This window comes from Haemaphysalis longicornis, unplaced genomic scaffold, assembly GCF_048455015.1.
Source record: "Haemaphysalis longicornis isolate Haplotype H1 unplaced genomic scaffold, Haemaphysalis longicornis Haplotype H1 scaffold_2, whole genome shotgun sequence".
Classification (NCBI taxonomy): Eukaryota; Metazoa; Arthropoda; class Arachnida; order Ixodida; family Ixodidae; genus Haemaphysalis; species Haemaphysalis longicornis.
Genome location: NW_027526295.1, coordinates 279,746,256 through 279,765,929, shown reverse-complemented (window position 1 = coordinate 279,765,929; position 19,674 = coordinate 279,746,256). Strand labels below are relative to the sequence as shown.

General features: G+C 53.0%; 1 protein-coding gene across 2 annotated transcripts in view; it reads right to left on the bottom strand.

Annotated features, from left to right (window-relative positions):
* The window catches only part of LOC144170756 (proprotein convertase subtilisin/kexin type 4-like), a 215,056-nt gene that overhangs the window by 93,728 nt on the left and 101,654 nt on the right, over positions 1–19,674 (bottom strand). The window lies entirely within an intron of this gene.

Sequence of the window (19,674 nt, the reverse complement as noted above, 5' to 3'; positions counted from 1 at the left end):
CAAGAACTTAAAGCCCCTACATTAGCCAATTTTTTCTCTTTCAGCTTTTCCGTCTGAAACTTTTCAAGTTGCGCACAAACATGACACTAACAAATGGCAATACCCCAAGTCCGTACGTGCCAGTTACGGCACGCAAATGATGCAGAAGGAAAAGAATCATGCAAAGCTACATAGCCCATATCACTGATGACAATGCTAGCCCGTCTTCATTGGTTCCAGCAAGCTAGGCCGACAAGACTACATGTTCCTTAAAAAACGTTATACACCGGCTATACCAATATGCACAAATGGTTTACTGGGAAGGCCCTTTTCCAGTGGCAATGCAAGGTGGTGTGTTTTATAAAAAACATTAAAGCCTTAGGGCTTCATACCAGATACTTTCACAGGTCGGCTTCACACCATACTTGCATGCACTGCCGGTAAAACATGTTGTAGAGGCAAACACGGAGACTGCCCTCGCGCATTTAATCCGTCAAACCGCGTGTCCCGCCAATGCTTTACAAAGCTTGAAGGCCGCGCGTATGTGCAAGCGCCATAGTGACAGCCGTACTCGTGCAGCCGTGCCCAAGACCAACCGTTCAGAGAGGTTGCGGGAAAAAAGAAAGAAGCGGGTCTCAAACGCGAGAGCTGGGATGGCCAGCAAGTGGAAGTAGGCGCAAGTAATAATCTGTCGTTCATACCCCGGCTGTGCGTGGACGTAAAAGCGTCGGGGCGCGTCGTAAATCAGGGACAGCTCGCGGTACGGACGATTCACGTCTGGCAGATGCGTGTGAGAAGTGCTTTTCGCCGTCGAGACGGCACCTGGCCACGCGTGCGCGACGTACAAGGTACGGCTTGCAAAGAGCGTGCAGGGTAAAATTCACTAGGGCACGGAGAACGCGGGGCAGAGGGGTCTGAAGAGCGGCGAAGAACTAAGCTCACGAGAACGACGGATCCGTTTCTTCGTCGAATTCTGCGACACCTCACCTGGGGTGTTCAGCGACAAATTTAACTCCTGCACAACGATGCCAAAATCTAGGCACTTCCAGGCTCGCCACGGGGAGTGGGCAGAACAAAGAAGCTGCGCCAGTTTCAATCACACGGGGAGCATATGCGAGAAAATAAAAATGAAAAGCGAAGCCAACCTTGAGAGAGCCAAGGGTGTGGGAAAAAGCTCGCTCTCTTGCTCTGCACGTAGCCCATGCTATCTATCGAAGGCTTAGTTCTCGCATATAACCACGCATCGTTCATGCAAAGTGCCGATTACGCAGCGTGGAGATGATGAAATGACCGGCAAGCATCACTCCTTACGCGATAAGAGACGGATCAGCACGGGAGCAGCCTTGGAAGATCGGGATAAGAGCATATACTGTATATGCGGCTATACTATAATCGCCTCACGCGATCGCGTTCGGCCCACGGCAACGCAATAAATCACGCGCCCTACTCCGGCAGACGCAAATGGTCACGGTAAATGTCTCGCTTGGAATCCACACACACGGTCGCCACTTGACACATTCTCGCTGGGAGCGTTGCAAACACTGACAAACAAAAACGGCAGCACACACGCACACGGTTTGGGTCGTCATATCGAGGCAGACTCCGTCGGGAACGGGAGGTAAATTCACTTTAAGAGCGCCATCCGGCACGCGTCTATTTCTCTTGGCTCGTTGAAGACCGCGTCAGCGATTTACGGATAAATCCCGAGGAGACATCCAACGTGTGAGCGGAAAGAAACAAAGCTCGCAGGAGTAGAGCGGTGATAAAAAAAGGGGCTCACAGGAGCTGTCTCGGAAATCAATCCTATCAGGGGTCCACGAGAAGGTCTTATCGGCGGCTGTCGGAGAAGAAGGCAAGGCAGAGGAGACGTGAAAGTCGATCGCAGCCGCACCCTGCATGGTCGCGCCGGGCAGTTCCCTCAATTTCCGGATATCGGGACGTACGCCGTTGACGCCGCAACGGGTTCGCCCCGACTATCACCGCTTTTGGTCGAGCCACCCCGACATCCTTTCCGGCTTGTGTACACCTCGTCTCAGCGAGCTTGTGCAAACAACGCCAGTCTACTTCATAACTTTGACGCGAGAGCGCGGATTTAGTTCCAACATTGAAAACTGCTGCAAAGGCTGAAAATCGCCTAAGTTCACTGCTTTGTTACTGAAATAGCGCACGAACGGCTGTCGTGAATTAAGCAGAAGCTCCGGACGGAGTAGCCTACGGTACAAATTTATGCAGTCGATTGGCTCAGACTTCTCTACTGATTCTTTCAGCGACTGAATTTAGGTGTTGGACAGTCATTTCGCGGTTCATCCTACAGCGATACGAGGTCGTATCAGACTCTTAGAATCACGCGTCAGGACAGCTGAAGCTCGGAAAATATAATGTTATTTGAAGAAACAAAAAAATTGCTCTTATTAACACGCAGGCCTGGACTTTTTCGTTTGAAATTATCTCTTTCCGATTATCGCCACTCAAATACAGACGTGGTATCCAGGGTAATGGCAACAAATATGAACAAGCTCATCTTCGGATTTCTCGTCAGGGTTTCGGGTTCATTTTTTCGCGCCACTGTTACTGCTGTTACTCCTCACACAGCCCATACTAAACAGGATCTTCTGAAGCAAACCCGCAACATTAAAGGGACCCCGCAACACTTTTTTCAACTTTTTTCTTAACGCTTAACGCTTCTCAAGGCTTGCAGAACGTAGTCACCCAACACACCCAGTACTTAGATTAGGGGGTCGCAAAGTACCTCAGCCAAAAATTACTGCTCTATGCCCATCAGATAGCTTGTAAACTCGCTCAAAAGATTCTCTTTTTCCCGGTCTTGACTTTCTTCGACGGCTCGAATTACGTCACTAAGGCCATGTAACGGCTGTTTGCCGGTTTTTCTTCAGTGGCAGCAATGAACGCTTTTCGATAGCAACTTAAAAAAAAAAAAAAAAAAAAGGCCACAAAAACAAAGCAGAAATGGAAGGCGTATCTGGTGCGACGAGCAAATCACGCAGTGCCGCTCCGTGCTGGCGATAACTACAGCTTTCGCAGTTGTTCCAGACGCGAAAGAAAGCGTGAAAGCGCTTATCGAAAGTGTTGCAGGGTTCCTTTAAGTACCACAGGTAGCGGCGCACTCGTCGTTGAAAGTTTAAAGGAACAAAAATAAAGCCTTTCTTAAACGATCAAGGCTAAGAACAGCCAGCATGCGAACCTCGAGCGGCACAGCAGCGGCGTCACATCTACGCCCTGTCCAGATTTCGAGAGACAAAATCAGGGTGACGGGTACGTAAGAAGGAGAGAGAGAGGAAAAAACTCGCTAGGGTAGTGAGGCGGTTAGCAGCGAGTCGAACTTCGCGGGCGAGTCTTCCATACTAAGTCCAGCGCGATGCGGTTCCCGTGCTGCTTGTGGCGACAGCAAGTTTTCTCGAGCTAAGGCAGGCCCGAACGCCGTCCTCCTCCTCCGAATCGATGGTCTCGGCAGCAAGCTCCTAGAAGAAGAAATCACGCTCCGCTTGGCTCCGACGTGCAGGCCCGCTCGAAGGCTCCCCCTTTTTCACGCACGGGCTGGCTTTCCGCCACAGCGTGCGCGTATTCCGGCTGTCCTCTCTCGGCTCACTTGCCGCTTTTCCGGCACGGCACCCGGATTAGAAACTCCGCTTGATTTCGCCCAGCAGCGGCCCGAACGCTGCGCGCACTCTTTGGCGCACCTGCGCGGAGTTTGCCTTTTTTACACACTATTTTCGTTTGCTTCCTGCACACCACTTCGTCGCTCTCCGCGCGCCAGAGAGGTGGACGAGATAATGGGCCCTTGTTCATGCAGATCGGCCGCCGCCGCTTTAACGCACGGGACGTGTTGAGATTCGCGTCGCCAAGCAGAGAAGGCTGATAATTAAGACAGAGCAAATATACGAAGAGACAAAGGCCCTATACATAAAAAATAAAACGTTGGAAGGCCAAGTTCAACAACGACGACCACGTGTGCGCACGGGTCAAAAACAGGGCTTTTACACAGTACGAAGTATGGAAGGAAGGAAAGTGTTGCCCAAAAGTGTCAGGAAAGTTACGTGGGCCAAATCAGTCGCCAAATCCATCAAAGCACGCCAACAATATAAAATTAGGAGATGGTAGCTAGCAATCGAAAGTCACATTTGCAAGAAGTGAGGCTGCTTAGCACCGCTGAAAAACAAGAGAGAATACTAAAAAGTAATGTACAAAGGCCAACGTGCACGAGAGATTTACGAGGCTTTCTTTATCCACCAGGAAGGTAAACAATGCGTAAGCGTTACGCTCATCGACCTACGCGGATGGGAGACTCACTATCTGGATTCATTATAAAGCCACTCACTCAACCCTTCCGTTACTTTCTTATTTACTGCGGTAATTTTGCAATAACATGTTCCGGTGGCAGTAAGCGGCGCCCTTCGCCCTCTGTACAAGCGACTTTCTCCCCCCCGCTCCATAATGCACCAATTAGTCCAACTTCCTTACCTTGTTCAGTTCATCCCGCGTTAAACCACTATAGAACGGGCAATACCTGAGTGGCGGTGGAGAACTTCGTCTACCTACTATCGTTTCTCGGCTCTTTCCGCCACACACCATTTGCGATAAATGGTGCTTCTCGCCATATGCCGCATTGGGGCCACAAGCAAACGCAGACGGTGTTCTCAAGCGCACTTCGCCGAGGTCATTACCTGTACGAACGCTATCACAGTTTCACGATGCTGCGAAGTGATTGTCACGACTTCGCTCGCCTTTTGCTGTATCCGCAAGATCGAGCGCTCAAAAACACACCTATACAAACAAATCCTGACGTTTTCAGGCATTCCTGTCAACCCAAGCGGCAAGTTGGCTGTTTGACGGCGCGCACTCGCAGATATGCTTCGTTTCGTGTTTAGCGGGGACAGCTTGCCGGCCTCGTGCCGCATTACAGGATCGATGCGCACATTCCAACGCGTCAGCGTCTCTAGGCACCGGACGGCAGTTGTACGTATCTTGTTTTGCGGCGCGGCGTCGCGTGCCGCGGTCAATAGGCCAAAACTAAACAAATGATAAAAGTGACACAGACGCCGTACCAGCCAGTATCGGGCCGGATCGGATGGCAAAGAAGCTCGCCTCCATGTAAACATTTTTGCGATCACTCTCTCTTGTCACCGTACCCTGCCTTCGACAATGCGCAGACACGAGTTCGTGTAGCTGCTCGGCGGGGCTGTAACGTTTGTGATTTCTGGCGGGTGTTTGCTCCTAGTGGGTAGGGTGGGTAAGGGGTAGGGGGGGGGGGGGGGGGTAGGGTAGGTGGGAGGGGGGGGGGGGGGGAGAGCTGTGAACAAGAACGCAGCGTTTGAAGTTCAACTTGCTCGCGTGCGCGACAAAATAGGGCGAATGAAAACACGACAACGCTCCAGGGCACGCAGGAATCGAGCGCATGCCGTGTCTCTCCTCGGTGGGAAAGTACACACATAACGAAAATGCAAAGGAAGAAAAAAATTGCGAGCTAAATACAATAAATCAGGGGCTAGACACAGAAAATAAAAGAATGGACTAGTGGTGAGGGGTACGGGCCCAAAGAAGCAGATAAATGAAGAGATATTCCAGCCCATTTAGTCGTCCAAACGTATACGTCCGGATAACGCACACAATGCTTTATTAACTTGCCTACATCCGGTATTTATATTTTGCTATAGCCCCAACATTCGTAGGGTGCTAGTCAATGCCGCTATGGCAACCTATTGAAAATGCCAGGCCACAACACGCCTCTCGACCAGACTTAAACTGGCCAAACACAAGTTTGGTTCATTCGAAAAATTGCCTCGTTAGAATCCTAATGCCACCACTATTAACGCACACTTCGCTCGAATAAGCGATATGATTAGGGAAAAATTACCCCACCCTCCCGCGAGGGGAACCCTGTGGCGATGCGACGCATCTTGGGGGTTCACTTGGTGTTTCCGTTGGGTTGATTCTCTAATTGCGCGAAACGTGTGAGGAACGCGTATGATGTATTCTTTATTTAACACGCGGCGTAACGTTAACGATGACGGCCTTGTGGTCACGGAAGTGTACGGGTAGTGCAGTGGCGGTCCCAAGGGGGGGGGCGACGGGGGCGGTCGCCCCCCCCCCCCCCCCCCCCCCAAAGAGGTCCTCAGTTTCTTATTTTTAGTTTTTTTAAGCATTCCACTTGCGCGAAGTTAAATCCCAGCTGGTTGCACCACATACGCGCACAGGCCTCTATGGTTATCACCACCTCCACAGAATTGGCGCAAGGAGGGGAACGATTCTTTATTCGCCTCACCCCCCCCCCCCAAAAAAAAAATAAAAAAAAAATCGCCCCCCCCCCCCCCCAAAACCGATCTCTGGGACCGCTACTGGGGTAGTGGATGGTGAAGTAACGGGACCACCGTGCAATTTGCAGCGAAGGTCAAGTCTATGCACCTGCCCGAAATCGGAACGCCGGTGCTAGAACCATCGCGGCTATGACGCAACGTGGCGCGGCTATGACGCAACACAATCCACTTTAATCCAATCCAATCCATATCCAATCCAATCCAATCCAATCCAATCGAATCCAATCTAATGCCCCTCGCGATAGAGAGTTCGCTATCGGAGAGGAGAGGGGGTGAGCGGCGGAGAGCGCAGCTCGCGCGGCGAGGAGAATGGGGGCGGGGTGTGGACGGACAACAACAACGCCGTATGGAAGGACAAGGCGAGTGAATGAGATGCAGTCGCATCTAAAATGGTATGGCCATGCGACCCGCTAGCTCATTTCCCGCAACAGAAACTGATGTCATATGCCCAGCTGTTCGATTGGCTGAGGCCGGCAAAAGCAAACGCAAATTAGGCAGGGCTTATAAGCTAGCCGAACGAGCTATTTGCGCTTGAATGTAATGCATATTCATTTTACAGCAGTAAGAATGGTGGGGTAAACAATGAAAGTTACTAAAATACACGTAAAGATAGAAGTACCGATGCGCACTGCTGTTGGTACTGGGCGCACTATGCTTGTTTTAGCTGCACAGAACTCCGCCGGTTTGGAGTTGTCTTACGCGACACTGGGCGATCGGAGTAAGCGACGTTGTGTTACGTGACCCAGTTTGTCGAGCATACCCCATGTTTCACGAAACGATTACCTTCTACCGTAGCGTAAACAAGCCAGGTGCAAATACGGTCAAAAACAAAGCAACGGCGTGCAACTGTCCGCGGCTGACTACGGTAGCGCCACTGGGAAAACTGACGGTAAGCAGGGCTGCAGAGACTAGTGACGCACTGGAAGTCCGTTTCAATACTCGCCCACGTGACTTCATGGCAGACGTCACAAAAAGACAGGACTTGGTAGGAGAATCAAGTTTTTAACCTAAATTGATTGACTTCTCAGTGAATACGGCATCGTTTGCTGCCGGACAAGCGCCGGGGGCACTATAAAACACAAGATCTTTCGAATAAAACAAACTTGTATTTTGTATGCATGGCCCCTTTAAACAGCACTGATTTCTCAGCACAAAGAACCGAAGACGTTACGAGCAAAAGCACTGTTGACATAAATGACGCGATGGGAAAACAGGCCCGCGTAATCCAGTGAGGCCCATAAAGCCCACTCCGCAACGTGAGCAAGGTCTGAAAAACGAGAGCCACGCGCGCCACTTGAGCGCACGGTATTCGCACGCAGCAACGCGCGTGCATACCAATTTTGGCGCGAATTTCGCCACCATCCGAGAGCTTACATACACGGCGTTCATCGGCAACTCCATGCGGACGGCCGCGAAGATAAAAATGGAAAGTGGTGCCGGGTCGAAGGTCGCTCCGCTGGCCATCATTCAACTTCACGGAACGCGCAACGTGCCCGGGAATTCGAAGAGCTTTTCTTCACTTCGCGGTGCGCGGAGACCGCAGCGGCACAAGTACGCGAATTGTTTGCTCTGCGCTTGTGGGGAAGGGCGACGCGTAGCAGAGAGATGGGGAGGGTGATTTGAATACTTGCCCAGCGTAACAGAAAAAATCCAGTGCACGTGATGGTAACAGTAGTAGCGGAGTGCTCCGCTGTGCCGCAATCCAATCGCGCCACGTTAGAGTCGGCAGAACCGTGTAATGCGGCTCTCTTAGCTATGAACGAAAGCAGTTCATCCGCTATGCGATTGCTTATTAGTGTCGGCGTTGCGAGCACTGCCGAATACTGCGGGTGGGAAAAAAGAAAATAAAGGGTGGGAAGGGGGGGGATTCAGGGCGGCGGGACATACCTGAATATGTGATGCGCGCACCGCCGCTATGCGGGTAGCACTTTTCCATCGACAGTAAGAACACGCCACGTCGTGCAGAGCGTCGCGATCCGCAGCGCTAATGAGCCGGTTTTCTTTATGAAGCACGCTGACGAATGCTACCGCGCAGCAAACTAACATACCGCAGAGAGAAGACGGCGGTCTTGACAGTGACTTAATACCGGCGACCTTGAGGCGACGAATACTAGTCAATGGGCTAGCCTTGGTCACGTGGTAATCTAACTTGCGTCGATACCTCGCACACACGGGCATCCGCAGAAAAACTTCAGCCGTTCAACTCGCGACCTCATAAGCAGTACCGCAACGTCCCGGGACGGCCATTGAACGTTGAGGTGCGCACTTTTCTGACCTACGAACGGGCACTTCCATCGGTAAACTGGCGAATTTGCAATGCGCCCCCTTGAAAGTGCGGCTTAATTTTTTTTTTTTTTGACGGTGCCTGCGAGTGAAAACTAAAAAAAAAAAAAAAAAAAAACGAAAGCTAACGCACTTGACAAGCAGCTCACGTGCACGGAAGTAACTACGCAAGAACGGCCATGACAACATGAACCAGTCATTACCACGGTAACGCCGGAGCATTTACCGCAAAATACTTCAGAGACAGGAAGTCTTGCCCGAACTGCTCACCTAAACTGCTTTTTAATGGCACAACGGAGGCAGCCGACCCACCCATGGTTTACACGTCGTTCGCACAAAGAAAAAAGCGGACGTGCTTAAAATTATATAGAGGAACGAAGGTTCATTACACACAAGCACAACACACCATAGACATTGCGCCTCTAATAGCCAGAAAGTTAGCCGAAAATTTCAGAAAACGGAACAGCAGCATCCCGTCCAGCTTGGTCGGCCTGAGAAAGAAGCGGAAACCAATAACGTGGTTATGCCTCGTTTCACTAACGCTTGGGTTCGGACTAGCTGGTCCATCATAAAACAGTGAACAGCGCTTAAACGAAGACAGTAAAAGGAAGACTCAGACGCGAGCGCTGACTATCAACTGAGCAATATTTATTGCTTGCAGAAATATAATGACGTCCCGCTCGCACGTGAAAAAAGAAACAATCACATGTTTAGGCACCCAAGTTTCTTCTTATACAAACATAGTATCGTAAAGCGTAATATTTGGATGATAGAAAACGTAACACGGACCTTCAAAGGCGCACGCGGCCTGCAAAAATAAAAGCAACTAACGGAAGACACGCACCAAGCACGCTCATCAAAATAAAACAACGCTCGGCAGATCTCTTTTTGACACAGACGCACACCCACACAGGCTGCGAATGACAACGCGCGAACACTCATTAAGAACAAATTGAACGCATTACTTTGAAAAATGCCAACCGTATATGATTTAGTAATAGTAGCACATACTACTAACACAAAAGTGCTGCATTATGTGTGCACAAAAAGAGAAGTGAAGGAAGAATTAATTCCCGGAAAACACGAGTAAGGAGCAAGAGAGCCATCAATCGTGCCGAGAAGCAAGCCTGCTTGCGCGAGCCCTAAATGGATTGCTTGGATCCCAGCCTCATCAGCCTCCGGGTAAACAGGGAAACAACGGAAGATGCGGGCTCCGAAAGGGAAAGAACAAAAATATATATTCAGCTGCCGCGCCGCGTTTTGAAGGTCAGCGTTTTTTCCCAGACACTGAAAGAAACAGCAACAAAAAAGAAGCCGCAATCCGGCCGAACTTTGTGCCCCACTTTTCGCCCGCCAGCAGCCTCGTTCGTTACACACGCAATTCGCTTTCGCCTAACGCAATCCTGCAGCGCTCTCCGGCACCTTCCTTGGGCGCTACAGCTTTCGCCTTGTGTGCCGGATAACTCATTTCCGCCGCTTCAGCCCTGCAGGCCGTACTGCGACCACGGCCGGCGCATTTATTTCCAGTATCTCCCCGCCCTCACTCTCTCGCGGTTCCTTATCACCGCTCCGCCGGAATGGCGCATTTTTCAGCCGGGCCGGCTTAAACAGGGCGCGCACACGCCGAGTGTAAACCCGAGCCCGCGCAGTAATCTCTTCATTTGCCCCGCTCGCGCGGGCTGTTTAGAGGCAATTCATTCTCGCCACGACGCCAGCACCCCGTAAATCATTTTCTGCCCAGGCCTGAGCAATCTTTTTACAGCGCGCCGCTTACGCTCGCATGTCTGCTACGAAGGTGGTGGGGCAAAGTTAGTCATTTTAGTAGTGTACCGCGCTTGGAGTTGTGGCCGTCGCTAATGGCTCGGCTAATTCACATCCCGTGCACTATATTTTCTTCCATTTGGCTACGGTTTCACCGGGGATTAGAGGTGCGGGGTTAAGAAAAAAAGAAAGACAGTTGCTATTAGGCAAATAGTGTCAACAGCTCTATCTAGTAACGTAGAAAATCGAGTTCACCTTGGTAGCGCAGTATGTACATAACTAAAAACAAATTCAGCGCTCATCCTATCGTTCCTTTTCCCTAGAACTGCCCTTACTGCTTTGCGACGACGAGCTCTACCTAACGCTATAAGAAGCTGGGGTGTAATCTGGATCTTCGCTTTTTTTCTCCGCGTTACAAATTGTATGCATTGGTTACGCAACCATCGGGAGCCGAAATCTACGACGTGTTCAGCAACGACCACCTTTAGATACAGCAGTTCGAACGTGACAGTGTGGGACATACGGAAACACCAAACGATGTGGTCAATTAACAAGCGAAAAACTTCGTTAGATCCTCGAAACCAAATAACGGCCTTCTATCGTATACGGGAATCGAACGCTGTGAAGACGAAAAATACGTAAAAGCAGTATTTGTAAAATCGAATTTCAACCTACAAGCGCCCACAAATGCTCCCGTAAAACCACGTGCGTCATCATCATCATCACACCACCAGCCTAGTTGTGTGCCCCGCCAGACGAAGGCCTCGCCCATACGTAGACGTATATCCTCAACTGCCCAAATACACTCTTTGCTGCCAAACGCCCTCGCCTCACCCCTCCCCCAAGCTGTCTTCCCTTGCTTGCGCCTGTCGGTGGTCCCTTCGTTACCCGGGTGGTCCACCGGTTAGCAATTTTTTGCACTAGCCCGGCATGAGTCCACTTCTTTCGCTTTGTATACGGCAAGCTGTTTTCTACCCGAGTCCCAATCGAAGGTGCTCGTTACCTATTGCTAGGCGTTGCTCTTACCATCCATCATTCCACGCCTCAAGTTTTCCCTGGACGTGTTTCCAGTCCCCAAGTTTTTGTCCCCCAAGTCATCGCCGGGAGCACGCAGTGGTAGTGACAGAGGTAACCCGTAGTTGCTAACAGCAGAGTCATAGCCAAACGGACCCCAGTCCATGCTAATTCTGTGCCCGATTCCTCCTCATGGTTTGACGCTTGACGGTAAATTGGCGGCTCGACGCTGTCCGCACGTGTTTCAAGGATTTCTTAAAAAGGAACTGACAATCGGTTGTTGAGCTGCCTGTCACCTAGCGATTGCCGTTTACATGGTCGCCATTCTGTGTCCCTGGCCAGGAATAAAACGTTTCTCCCCCTCTTTCCACAAGGGAAGAAATGGTAACGCAACTAGCGTTTCTTGGTCAGCAATTCTTCTTTGCTCGCTTCCCCCTTTATTAGCTTCAGTACGACTAGCGCAACAGGAACTATAAAAGGAAACCCGTTTGCAGTGCTAGTAATTTCGTCAAATATCAATAGGAAGTTACCTGGGTGTAACGCACCGTAAAATCAACAAGTCGCTTCATTTGATCAATGGCCAAACGCTACGCTCGCTAATGCCGCGTGCACGTCAGGGATCCGTAGTGCCAGAACTGAGCTTGTGCTTCTTTGGCATAGCTTTTTTTCATAAAAAAAAAAACCGTCAACACTTGCACTACGTCGCGCAAGGCGTCAACCATAGCGAAGCTGCAGGATACCTTTCCGTGTGAGCACAGAAGAACACATCACCACGCATTTGCACACTGTTTGAAATGTTGACACGTTGACAAGGTTGACATGTTCCGTCGTCGCTTTGCGCTGTGCTAGTAGTAATCATCGTCATATGCATCGACATCGTCATATGCATCGACATACGCGGTGGCGCTTGACGACAGCTGGAGCGCAGCGGCGGCGCGTATACGTGCACGACGCAGGCGCGGCGTTCCTGGAGCCGCGTCGAGGTTCCGTGGAGCAGGTGTTGCGCCAGCTGCGGCTTTGCTGTTGGTTGCTAGGCAATGCGAGGCGCTCCTCGGGGTTTTCGGGTTTTTTTTTTGCTAAAGCCACTGCGCGTGCCGGGGACGGCGGGCGGTCGCCTCGAGGCCCGCGCTCACGAGCGCTCGGCATCTTCTTCGTATTTTTAACGCGCTACGCGCCACACATTATGGCCACCTACAACACCTCCGCTGCTAATACAGCTGCAGCGTTATTGTCTTTATGGTCTTTATTTTTATTTAGTTCTTTGACTTCCATGCATGTAGTACTACGCAAACGTATTCTTCTGCTCATTGCGCTGTAAGATTAAAAATATTAGCAGGCCACTGCTCGCTCGAAGTCAGATAACCCGAGCGGAGGACTGTCATTAAAAACCACGCGCCAAGCTGTCGGCGCTTTGTATACAAGTGGGCGGCGTATTTATTTTTCTTTTTTCCATTCTACAACTACGTTCGCTCAGCAGTGCTGGTGCGGTGGAACATAAGACAAAGGAAACGAACGTAAAAAACCCAGAATATCGCCAGAGGATTGCTCTCAAGAAAAAAAAAGAGGGGCTTTTAAACATGCTGACGCCCGCGAGCTTTCGTCTTTTGTTCAACGCGCGGAGGGAACAATGCGGTACCACGAGAGCCTCTGCAGCGAACTGGCGCATTGGAGAGTGCGGAACGAAGGGTTCTTCAAAGACGCTATTCGAGCAGCTAAGTATGAAAGAACTTCGAGAGAGAGAGAGAGAGAGAGAGAGAGAGAGAGAGAGAGAGAGAGAGAGAGAGAGAGAGAGAGAGAGAGAGAGAGAGAGATTGCTGCGCAGAGAGGACAATTGCAAAAGTCGGTAGCGCGCGAGCCTCGTGCACGCACTCGAGGGCGCACAAAAGTCGCGTGAATTCGACACCAGAGAAGCAAAGAGGCGCCGCAGCCCGCTTGCTGCGAGCAAATGCGTCAAAAATGCACTCGCTCTCACGCTTGCCTTTCATTCCTTCCCGTTTCGGGGAAATGCCGGCACCGGCTGAGACCGCGCCCTCAAAGGCGGCAACCCCCCGCTTCCGGGACAATGGGGAACGGCATAGCGGAATTAAAGCGTGAAATTGAGGGAGCGAACGCCGCAAGACGCCTCCCCTTGAGCACTGTCCAAATATAGCCGGACTTGCTCCCTCCAAAATGGAGTGTTTATGCCTTTTTGACGACGACCACCGCGTTCGGCAGTGTTTCTCACGAATAATGTGTAGAAAATAAAGGTGGAATGGGTGGTTGAGACAAGCGAAGGCAGGGGGCGTGGCACGATCAGAAGATGAAGATCGGCCGCGCTCGCGTGCTCGAGCTTGAGTGTTCCATGACCACCACGAGAACCGGACGTCTGGGTCCCGCTTTCCTTGCTTGATCCGCCATACGCTGGTGCCGAAACCCGGGACCTCGGGCCATTCGAGCCATCGTCGACAAGCTCCGAGTTGACACGCCGCTGGAGGCACCGACAGAACGTCACAAATCGCCTATGGCAAAGATGGCGGAATGAATACCTGCTGCTTCTGCGGTCCGCTCACGAAGCGCCCTCACATCCGTTACACCAACTCGCAGTCGGAGACGTGGTTGTAGTGCAGGATGAAGGATACGCCCCAACGTTTTGGAGACTCGGCCGTGTGGCCAAGTTGCTACCCGGACGCGACGGAATCGCCCGCTCCTGTGTACTCCGCCTGTCAACTGGTGTGTCAACTGGTTGATCCGCCATACGCTGGTGCCGAAAACCCGCCCAGGCTCCCGGTTCCTTCCTTCATGGAGCACGAACGCCGAGTTCGGGGGTCCCTGCGCGCCGCCATCACGAAGGCGATCGCCGCGCTTGACGCTCTCCTCGAGGATCCCGCTGCCCCCGAGACCCGAATTCAGGGCTACGTCACCCTACTTACTGAGAAGCAGACAGAGCTGCGCGCCCTGGACGCCAAGATCCAGGCTCAACTCTCGGACGAGGCCTTTCAGGCGGACTACGCCACAGCATGGGACTACGAGCTCAGCATTTGCGAAATTCGGGCCCGCGTGCACACCGCCCGATCATCGCCTTCTGCCGTCTCCGGTCCCTCGACCTCCGCTGCTGGTGGACATACGCTAGATCGAAGGGTGAGCGAATCCACGGCTCCTCCCGCCGTGCCAGTTCCCCGCGTCGCCCTCCCCAAGCTGCAGATTGCACCATTCTCTGGGGACCGTCGCGATTGGCAGGGGTTCTGGGAACAATTCAACGCTACCATCCATGCAAACCAACACTTGACGAAAATCGATAAATTCAAGTACCTCCGCTCGTACATGACCGGCCCCGCTAAGACCGCGATTGAGGGCATCAGGCTTGCGGAGGATGGATACGACGCTGCGATCAAGATCCTTACAGACCGTTTTGGTCGCAGAGACCTATTGATGGCGGATCATGTCGATGCCCTCCTCGCCATAACTCCAGTGAAGACCTCTGCGCACGTCGCGGGGCTGCGGCGCTTGCATGACGACATCAGCTTTCGCCTAAACGCTTTGGAGGCACTAGGTATCGCGCCCGACCGGTACGCCGTCATAATCCACCGGGTCCTGCTGAAGGCGTTGCCGCATGACATCGCTCTTCTTTACCGGCAACGGATGAAGGAATCAACCGCGAATGAGGTGAACGGGGATGCCAAGCAAGTTCAGGAGATCTTGGATTTTCTCCGTATTCAGGTGGAAATTCGGGAAGAAGGGTACATGGACAGCACCGGTCCTCAGGTTCGACGCCCTCCAGCACCCCGGCCGACACCGCATGAGGAGTTTTCTCCACCGTCAGCCGCAGCGCTACATGCGGAGTCATCGCCGCCTCCTCGTGGTGACTGTTGCCCCCTTTGTGACGGGCGAGGCCATGGGGTCCCGCAATGCACCGCGAATGTGCCACCAGAGGAGAAGCGACGGCGACTGCAAGCAGGAAGACATTGCTTCCGGTGCGGCAAGCAGAATCACATTGCACGTGCTTGCCAGACTGCTAGAACGTTGTCCTGCAGCCGCTGTTCACGCCGGCATCTAACGTCACTCTGCGACGTGGCTCAGCCAGGTTCCGCGCACGCTACCAGGTCGTCCTACTCGGCTGGTCAAGAGGGCCCGCCCACAGTGCCCAAACCGTCCCATGCGGCATCGTCGGTGGTTACAGCGTCAACTAGAACCACACGGCCCACTCCAGTCTACCTGCAGACTTGCCGCGCATGGGCGACGGGTCCCAACGGTCAGCTTCTGGTGAGGGTTCTGCTAGACACGGGCAGCCAGCGGACGTTCATTCGGCGTGACGTTTCGCGCGCTCTGGGCTACTCCGTTGAAGGCGTTGAGGACCTCAAGCTGGTCACATTCGGCAAGAGCCACCACGCAGCAGCGGAGAAGTATCCTCGCGTGTCAGTCACAGTGGCCAGCCAGAACAACGGCAAGCAGGTGGTCATCGACGCCCTTGAGGTCCCAAGTATCTGCGTCGTTACGAGTCCCCCAATCACCGATGACACGCTTAGACTGATGCACGACCATGGTCTTTTCGCCGCTGACACTTCGCCCGCGTCGGCTTACATGGATGACCACATCAGCATCCTAATTGGGTCAGATTTCTACTGGAAAGTTACCTCGGGGAACATTTCACGGCTGACTCCGCACCTGACCGCCGTCGAAACAATGTTCGGCTGGACTCTCCAGGGTGCACACTCCGACGAAACTGGCTGGACTTCGGGATCATCTAGTGCTTTATTCCTGGCCCTCATGGAGCCCTCGCTGGATGACGCAGCGGCAGATAACGAGTTATCGTCACTGTGGCGACTGGATGCTATCGGGATCAAAGAAAGACCTGATGCGTCAGTGCTGGACCGCGCGGCCGTAGAGCAATTCGAGAGCGACGTGAGGAAGAATGGCGCGCGGTACGAGGTTCCACTCATGATCCAGGAGCCAGGGCTGGACGCCAGCGCTGACAACTATAGGCTCGCAGAACAGCGGTTGCGTGTGCAGATGCGGCGCTTTCGTGGTCAGCCTGAGCTGCTGTCCCAGTACGACAACGCAATCCGGACGTATTTCAACGACGGCCATGCCGAACGAGTTCCCGAGCATGACGGTGACCAATGCTCGACAACCAGGTACTACATGCCGCATCACGGTGTGGTTCGTCGGGACGCCGTCACAACCAAGCTAAGGGTGGTCTTCGATGCCTCGTCACATGTTTCGGGGCAACCTTCGCTGAACAGCATTCTCTGTAAGGGGCCCAAGTTGGATGCGGACCTGTTAAGGCTCATTCTTAAATTCAGGTGCTATCCCGTGGTCATGGTCGCAGATATAAAGAAGGCCTACCTCCAGATGATTGTTCGGGAACAGGACAGGGACGCGCTACGTTTTTTGTGGGTGGAGCGCCTTCCTACACCGAATGAGCCCTTTCCTCCAGTAGTGAAGTGGCGAATGACACGGGTTCCTTTTGGTGCGAGATCGAGTCCCTTTTTGCTCGCCGCCACTTTGCACCACCATCTGCGAGTCTCACAAAAGTTTCCGGACACCGCCGCCATCTTGCGAGAGTCTTTCTATGTCGACGACCTCATCATTGGCATGAACGACGTCGACCGAGCTCATCAGATATATTCGGAAGCAAAGGCTGTAATGGCCGAAGCCGGAATGGAGCTCCGAAAATGGGCTTCCAACATCTCTTCCCTGCGGGACTTGTTCATAAGAGATAAGCTCGCATTGGAGGATGAAGGTGGCGACGCCACCACAATGAAAGTTCTCGGGGTGAGCTGGAACCGCATTGACGACACGCTGCTCATCAGCACAGGAAACGTGGCCGCGTTTATCAACACCAAGCCCACAACCAAGCGAACCCTGCTACAAACATTTGCAAGAATCTACGATCCGCTAGGCTTCTTGGCACCATTCACGGTCCGGGCAAAGGTTATATTTCAAGATTTATGGAAGCTGCGGCACCCATGGGACAGTCCTCTACAACGTGAGCAACTCACCGCCTGGAACGCATGGTGCTCCGAACTAACCGAGCTGCAACACCTTTGTTTGCCACGAAACGTATCAGACAACCAAGGTTACCCGGAGCAGTCCATCGAAATCCACTTCTTCGCGGACGCTAGCCCACGAGCATATGGCACAGCTGTCTACGTCCGCCGACGCTCCGCGCATGGTAACCCGTTTGAAGCAAATCTGCTGATCAGCAAAGGTCGTGTGGCCCCTATCAAGGCGACGACGTTGCCTCGCCTCGAGCTCCTTGCCTGCCTCATCGCAGCGCGCCTTTACAACTACCTAATGCGAGTTCCTGGCCTATCAGCCACACGTGCGTTCTTCTGGTCGGACGCGCAGATTGCCCTGCACTGGATATGCGGGGAACCTAGCCGGTGGCCACCCTTCGTCCGAAATCGCGTCGAAGAGATCCAGCGCCTGACCAAGGGATGCAGATGGGGGCATTGCAGCAGCAAGGACAATCCTGCCGACCTCATCACACGCGGAATAAGTGCAACAGTCCTCAGAACTTCAGAGCTTTGGTGGCATGGACCATCATGGATCACCCACACAGAAAACCTGTGGCCATTGAACCAGCCCCAGGAAGCCGCTGACTTCGTCGACCCGTCACCAGCATTGGCGTCATCTTGCCCGGTGGGGTCTTCGCCACCGGAACCGCTATGCCAAATTTCAGATTACAGCCGCTACTCACGGCTACTTAGAGTGACGGCCTGGGTTCGACGCTTCGTAAACAACGCTTTACCGCAACGTCCATCGATGACCGGGCCACTGGTTGCTAACGAAGTCCAAGAAGCTGAACTGTACTGGATTCTCCAGGTACAGCAGGAAGCATTCCCCCAAGACCGGGAAGCTCTATCGAACAGCCAGCTTGGTGTGGGGACTTCCCGACTGCTTCGTCTACAGCCCTTTTTGGATTCCGCTGGCGTTATCCGCGTGGGGGGACGACTACACTGCTTACAATCTCCTTTCGAAGTGCGACATCCGATCATTCTGCCCGGAAAGAACGATTTAACACGGCTGCTTATTCTGGCAACCCACGAGCGCCTATTGCACGCTGGAACAGAAGCCACGCTCGCAGAGATCCGCCAGCGCTATTGGATCATTCGAGGGCGCCAGACAGTGAAGAAAGCCCTCCACCAGTGCTTGCCGTGCCGAAGGCGCAGGCTGACACCGGAGACAGCACCGACGGCACCATTACCACGTGACCGCATAACGGAAACAAGCCCGTTCTCTACTGTGGGCGTCGACTTCTGCGGTCCTCTGTACTGCCGTACCAACGACCCTTCCAAAGTCAAAGCATACGTCGCCGTATTCTCGTGCGGCGTCACGCGGGCTCTACACCTGGAATTGACGACGGGGATGACAGCGTCAAGTTTCTTGCTCGCCTTCAGGCGCTTCATTGCTCGCCGCGGAATACCTGCCACGGTATACTCCGATAACGCCCTCGCTTTTAAACACTGTGCGAAGTCCTTCCATTCCCTCACCGACGCCACACTCCAAGATTTCTGCAGCGGAAAGCGCATTGTTTGGAAATTCAACGTAGAGAAGGCACCGTGGTGGGGCGGTTGGTGGGAACGAGTGATTCGGATAACGAAAGAGACGCTGAGACGTACCCTTGGGCGCAACTCTCTGACAGCTGAGGAACTGGCAACCACGTTGTGTGAAGTGGAGGCGGTTATCAACAGCCGGCCCTTGACGTACCTGACCACGGATGCCGACGGACCTCATCCCATAACACCGGCTCACTTCTGGCTCGGCAAGCCGAACACGTGCCTCCCCCAGAACCTCGGGCCATTCGAGCCATCGTCGACAAGCTCCGAGTTGACACGCCGCTGGAGGCACCGACAGAACGTCACAAATCGCCTATGGCAAAGATGGCGGAATGAATACCTGCTGCTTCTGCGGTCCGCTCACGAAGCGCCCTCACATCCGTTACACCAACTCGCAGTCGGAGACGTGGTTGTAGTGCAGGATGAAGGATACGCCCCAACGTTTTGGAGACTCGGCCGTGTGGCCAAGTTGCTACCCGGACGCGACGGAATCGCCCGCTCCTGTGTACTCCGCCTGTCAACTGGTCAAGAAATCAGGCGGCCCATTCAACGGCTCTACTTCCTTGAAGCCAACCCTTAAACTTCTTGGCGGGCCGGGGAGTGTGTAGAAAATAAAGGTGGAATGGGTGGTTGAGACAAGCGAAGGCAGGGGGCGTGGCACGATCAGAAGATGAAGATCGGCCGCGCTCGCGTGCTCGAGCTTGAGTGTTCCATGACCACCACGAGAACCGGACGTCTGGGTCCCGCTTTCCTTGCTTGATCCGCCA